General features: G+C 52.6%; 1 pseudogene; it reads right to left on the bottom strand.

Moving 5' to 3' along the window:
* Nucleotides 1-4878: 4878 nt before the first annotated feature.
* Nucleotides 4879-6224, bottom strand: LOC123121172 (ATP-dependent zinc metalloprotease FTSH 5, mitochondrial-like; annotated as a pseudogene).
* Nucleotides 6225-6570: the final 346 nt, after the last annotated feature.

The raw sequence follows: 6570 nt of genomic DNA, 5'->3' as shown, positions 1-6570 counted from the left end.
GCGTCACCCCTAGGGCGACTCGGGGGAGTCTAGGGTTTTCCCCCGCCGCCACCCCCCACCCCCACCCTCCTCACCGCCACCGGAGACGACCGCTGGGAAAGCCCGCGCGGGCGCCGGGGAAGGTGGCGGCGGGGTCTTCGGCGCTCCTCTCTCGCGGAGGCCCTCGGATCCAGGGCGGCGGCCCCTGCTGGCGAGGCGTGCGGCGTGCCTGTGGGTTCGGCCATGAGGACGGCGAGCCGCAGGTGGTGGTCGAGCGCGGCGCGGATCTTTCCATGCCAGATCTGAAGGTATTGCCCCCCTCCCTTCCATGCATCCCTTCCCAGTCCCCGGCCTGGCTTTGGATCTTGCCGGATCCACCTCCGGTGTGTTCTGATGGAGCACATCGGTGCCCGAGGGAAACCTTGGCCGCCTTGGCTGGCCGGCAGCGGCGACGCCGCCTTTTGGCGCCGCTTTCCTCCTTGGGGGCGCGGCTGAGGACACCATCTCTCCACTCCGACCCATGTTCGGGCGAAAGCCCAAGATCCGATGCGGATCGGGCGTCGGCGGCGCCCCGTGCACTGTAACCTTCCTGGAGGCGGTGCCAAGGACATTGGGATCGGATGGGAGGGACTGCAGGTGAGGTGTGGGGGTGTGCTGCCTCCCTTTCGGTGGAGCGGTGTTTCTTTCTACATATTCTTGGTGGCGGCTCTTGGCGGCATGGATCAGCGGAGGCTTGGCGTCAGATGTGTGATGACGGACACGCGCAGGAGGTCGACGCTGTCTGGCGTCGTGGTGGCGTCGGCGGCAGCGAGACCGGGCAAGGCCGATGCAGAAGTACAGCTCCGAAGATGGATATGTGACAGGTGGCTGTGGCGGCCTCATACCCGGCAGGCGTCCTGGTTGAGGAGCACGCCGGACTGGTGGGTGCCCATACCCGGCAGGCGTCCTGGTTGGGACCTCAGGTCCTAGATGTTAGTTTTGGCTGCGAGGTCTGTTTGGTATTAGGCCCAGACGATCAGCGCCCTTCATCAGCTAGATAGGAGTAGCGACAGAGGTTGCTCAGATGGTGGCTTTGGTCTTACTGTTGTACGACTTTGTAAGGTCTTGTGTTAATAATTAATAAATTGGCCGTATGCATCGTCCAGATGCAGAGGCCGGGGGTATTCCTCCTTTCCTAAAAAAAGCTCCCGACGAACGGGACCCATCTGCCATAAACATGCTCAAGGAGCTCTAATCCGCCGATTAGTGGTTTTTGCAAAACGACTACACATGACGTGCTACCTTCTCTATCTGTTCGTGGAATGTACGTGGTTTAGGAGACGATTCCAAATGCTCTAACGTGCTATCCGAACTGATCACGATCAACCCTCACATTGCCTTACTGCAAGAATCAAAACTCGACGCGCTCCCTGACCCAAAGCTAAGATCTTTCCTGCCTCGGCAACTAGACCAAGTTTTCTCCTTACCAGCCATCGGTACGGTGGGTGGCACCATCTCTGCCATCAACACAACATCTTTCCAAGTCATCTCCTTCAGCCACCTCACCTTCTCGTCAACCTTGATCTTGTGATCAACAGCATCCGACCGCAACATGGCCATCACCAACATCTACGCCCCCTCCTCCCGCCCCTTCAAGCACTCTTTTCTCACTGAGCTACTAGCTATCGCCCAACCAGACGACTCGCCCTGGCTTCTTGTGGGAGATTTCAACCTCCTCCGTTACCCCTCTCACAAAAATAACGACACGTTTAGACAGTCTGAGGCCAATGCTTTCAACCAAACTCTCAACGATCTAGCTCTCATCGAGCTTCCGCTTCTAGATCGCCAGTTCACTTGGTCCAACATAGAGCAACACCCACCCTAGAACGGATCGACCGCGCTTTCTTTAATTTAGCCTGGGCTGACGCCTTTCCCAACTCTTCACACTCTTCACTAAAGCGTTTCACATCCAACCACGTACCACTCCTCATACACATCACCACAATGATCCCGCGGTCCAACTTTTTCAAATTTGAACCTGGTAGGGCTACTTCACGGCTCTTTTGTGACCTCATCCACTCTGTCTGGGCCCCTTCACGGCCCACCACGGTGACCAACTCTGCTGCCTCACTCGCATCCTTGCTCAAACAAACTCGGGCCGGCCTCAAAAGATGGGCGCGCTCACGCATCCCCGCCCCCCTCCGTGAATCCCGATGCAAAACCGCTATCGCCGCCCTCGACCATGCTGAAGAATCCCGGCCTCTCTCCACGCCAGAACTTCTCACTCGCAAGATCATCGTCTCCCTCCTAAAATGCACCATCCAAGAAAAAATGTCCTACTGGAAATGGCGGGCTAAAGTTTCTCGGGCAATCCACGGCGGCGAGAACACAAAATTCTTCCACATGTCTGCCTCCCAACGGCTTAGAAAAAACAAAATCACCTCACTCACACGCGACGGCACGGTTTTCACCGCTCATCACCACAAAGTAGAAATCCTACGAGATTTTTTTGCCTCACTCATCGGCTCTCCTGCCACGACGACCTGGGCTTTTGACCTCAATGCGCTATATCCCCTCCCCGTGCCTGGCCTCCACGCCCTCGACGTGCCGTTCTCCGAAGAAGAAATCAAGTCGTCCTTCTTCCAAATGAATCCCCAAGCTAGCCCTGGACCAGATGGGTTCGGCCCCTCCTTCTATAGATCCTTCTGGCCCTCTATCAAACATGCAATCCTGCCCTTATTTGCACAATTTCACCAAGGTATAGCAGACATGGAGCGCCTAAATCGCGCCCACATCGTCCTCCTCCCAAAAAATACATCCCCATCTTCACCCGACGCCTTCAGACCGATCTCCCTACAAAACTGCCCAGCTAAAGCTATTGCCAAAGCTGTTACTTCGCGCCTCAAACCTCTTATCCCCAGTTTAGTCCATGGCAACCAGACAGGGTTCATCACCGGCAGGAATATTGCCTAAAACTATGTCTACGCACCCGACCTCATCAGCTCTTGCCACTCTCCCGAACGATCAACCATGGTCTTCAAGCTCGATTTCAAAAAGGCTTTTGATTCTGTTGCTTGGCCCACCCTTGACAGAATCTTGGATGTTCGTGGATTCTCACAAACCTTTTGCTCCTGGATTCAAAATATCCTCCTCACGGGCAAAACTGCTATCCTCCTAAACGGCATCCCAGGCCACTGGGTACAATGCAAGAACGGCCTACGACAGGGTGACCCGGCCTTTTTCCCCTACCTGTTTCTCATCGTCGCCGACCTACTTCAATAACTCATCCTCCAAAACTCCGACCCTGCTCTCCATCACCCCATCTTTACCCACCTTCCCCCCACCATTCTCCAATATGCCGATGACACGCTTATCATTGCAGCCGCCTCTCCCATCGCTGCTGCAGCCCTCAAAACAATTCTCAACAACTTTGCACAAGCCACCGGTCTCTCCATCAACTTCACAAAAACCACCCTGGCTACACTGCACACAGATGAAACCCTAGCTGCTGCCACTGCTAGCGCCATGGACTGCACACGCACGCCATTTCCTCAAACTTACCTTGGACTCCCCCTTGCCCCAACCAAGCCCCCCTCCAATACCTTCGCTCCCTTGATAGAACGTTCTCGGAAGCTGCTAACTGGCTGGCCTGCCAAGCTTTTAGACAGGGGCGATCGGCTCATTCTTATCACCACGGTTCTCGACTTCCTCCTCACATACTTCATGTCCGTGTTCCGCATCCCAAAGAAAACCCTCAAAATCATTGACTCTCTGAGGAGGTCTTTTTTCTGGGCCAGAGAAGATGCTTGCTCAGGTGCTCAATGCTTGATTGCGTGGAAAAACGTATGTTCACCAAAACAAATCGGTGGTTTAGGGCTTAAAAACCTGCATGTTCAAAATAACTGCCTCCTAATGAAGTTTGCTGCCAAGGCACTCTCCTCCGCACAATCTCCTTGGCTAGAGAGTGGCTATACCTCCAACACCCAAACGCTCTAGTCTCCCCGCCACCCCAAACCTCTTTCCTGTGTCGTACGATTTCCCAACAAATCCCAACTCTCCAGTCAATCTCCTTTGTGCTAACTTACAGTGGAACACACACATACTTCTGGCTGGATACCTGGCTCACACCAAAACCCCTAGCTACCACATTGCCACACCTTTTCTCGCATTCTGCACTACAGCTAGTGAAAGTAGCTAACATTATGTGTTTCGGTATCGAAGCTAACCTCCGTAACCGCCTCTCTCTTACAGCAGAAACAGAGCTTGTTTCGCTTTTGGCTATTTTGCAGGACTTCGTGCCGTCGTCAGAGGAAGATCAGCGGTTCCTAGGAAGATCAGCGGTTCCTACTCAGGGGTCATGACTTCTCCACCAAGCAAGCATACGGCACTCTCATGACCAGGCCAGACAAGGATCTCATTGCCCCCCTCATTTGGGGCACCAAGGCTCCTCGCAAAATTAAATTTTTTGCTTGGCTCCTCTTCAAAGACCACCTCAACACCAGAATGAAACTTTCTTACAAGCACATAATCTCCACCGATTTGTGCCTGCGTTGTGCTACGTCACCTGAAGACTCCCCTCACCTCTTCATCACATGTCCTCTCGCCAACAGGATTTGGCAACGTGTGGGCTTCCTGCCCTCAAACGACGATATAAATGAGCTCTAGGACACTCCACTGCCCCAACACCTCCCCAAGAATGCTTGGTCGTTCGTTCTCCTTGCTCTGCTCTGGAAAATTTGGGCAGCGCGTAATGACATGTTGTTTAGGAATATTGATCAATGCTCTTTAATAACCATTAGAAACCTTATCTCCGACATAGACCTTTGGTCACACCGTCTTGTCGAAACGGGTGACAAGGAGGACGTCTTCTCATGGCGATCCTACCTCTCTGCATGTTGCATCGTGCCTCTAATTCTGTACCTACTGCTTCTGCAGTCGTTTGAGCAATATATTCAGGTGGGGGAACTCCCCCCGGTGATTCTCAAAAAAACTTGTCTGCAGCCCCATCATGGTTGTCCACTTCACATAGCTGCCACCATCGTCATCGTGGGAAACAAGGCCGAGCTTCCCGCTCATACCATACCTAATGGCCATGTATATTGCCAGTTGTGTCACCTGGCTTAGATCAGAGGAGGGGACAATGGTCACCTCGCTCTCTCCAAATACAAGCTCCTCAGCCACCTGGCGTCCCATGAGGACATCCAATCTTGCCAGCATTCCTTGTTTCTTTATACACATCTTCTTCCTTTGGCAGGTCTGTCACCATGCCAAGAGCATCTCCCCTGGGAGCAATGGTGGCCTTATGGATAGGTCGGGCACCATCCATGTGGTTGGTAACAAGGGCATGCCCTCCCTCGTGGTACGCTCACTTCCCATCATGATCCTGTCCTTGGCATACTCAATGTGATGCATCATAATAGCTTCGTCCCCATCCTTGAGACCAGCATCATTCACCAGGTTTGAGAGGTCTGCACCAGAGAATCCAGGTGTCCCCCTTGCAATGGTTATCAGATCCACATCCTTGCTAGCTTGGACCTAGAATACAATCACGGACAAACGGTGAGAGTCTTGCACTGGAGATTACAAAGACGCCTTATATTTTGGGACGGGGTGGTATTATGTACATTTGACTAGGATCAGTTGTCTGCCCTCGACATCCGGAACTGGGACATGAATTTGGCGATCAAGACGCCCAGGCCTGAGGAGGGCCTCATAAAGTCACTGGGGAAGTTGGTCGCCGCGATCACAATGATCCCATCATTTTGCTTAAAGCCATCCATCTCAGAAAGCAGCTGGTTCACGGTTTGCCTGTGACACGTTGGATCTTCCAGGTTTCTGTGGCCTCCAATGGCATCAATCTCGTCGATAAATATTACGCAAGGAGATTGCTTCTTTGCTTCACCGAAGAGCTGCCTCACTCTCTTAGCCCCAACACCCACATACATCTCCTCGAAATGACTGCATGCAAAGTATGGGACGCCAGCTTCCCCCGCCACATCCCTTGCCAACATTATCTTCCCTGTGCTAGGTGGGCCCACAAGTAGAACACCCTTTGGAAGCTTGCCACCAAGGCGCGTGAAAGACTACAAATTAAGTATTATAGGTTAACAACTCTTGTCGGCATTAAGAAAAAAGAGAGTTGAATTGTAGCCCATGCATGTTGTTTTGTTAGTTGATGATCTCACCTTGGGATCTCGTAGATAGTGAACAATGTCCTCAAGCTCAGCTTTGGCTTCGTCAACCCGCTTGACATCACTGAATTTCATGCCCGAATCTGGGGCCACTTCATTCACACCGTGAAAACTACATTTTGAATCATCGCAGTCATGCTCTTCTTCCTCTTCTAAAATGTCGATGTCACAATCTTCATCTTCTTCTTCCCCTAGATCATCATGGTCGCAATCTTTATCATCTTCTTCTTCCAGATCATACGGGTCACAATCGTCATCTTCTTCCAAACCATCAAGCCTTGCTCATTCACCCTGCCAAGCAGAGCCATGCCAGCATAGATTACAAGGCCAGTGACTGCGATGGCCCGAAAGGTATGCCAAAGCTCCTTGCTGAATTGACCTTTCCCAGCTGCAACCACATTCTAAATTAGCAGTGCGTGGA

Source organism: Triticum aestivum, chromosome 5D (genome assembly GCF_018294505.1).
Source record: "Triticum aestivum cultivar Chinese Spring chromosome 5D, IWGSC CS RefSeq v2.1, whole genome shotgun sequence".
Lineage (NCBI taxonomy): Eukaryota > Viridiplantae > Streptophyta > Magnoliopsida > Poales > Poaceae > Triticum > Triticum aestivum.
The sequence above is the reverse complement of the archived record's forward strand: the minus strand, read 5'-3'. Positions and strand labels throughout refer to the sequence as shown.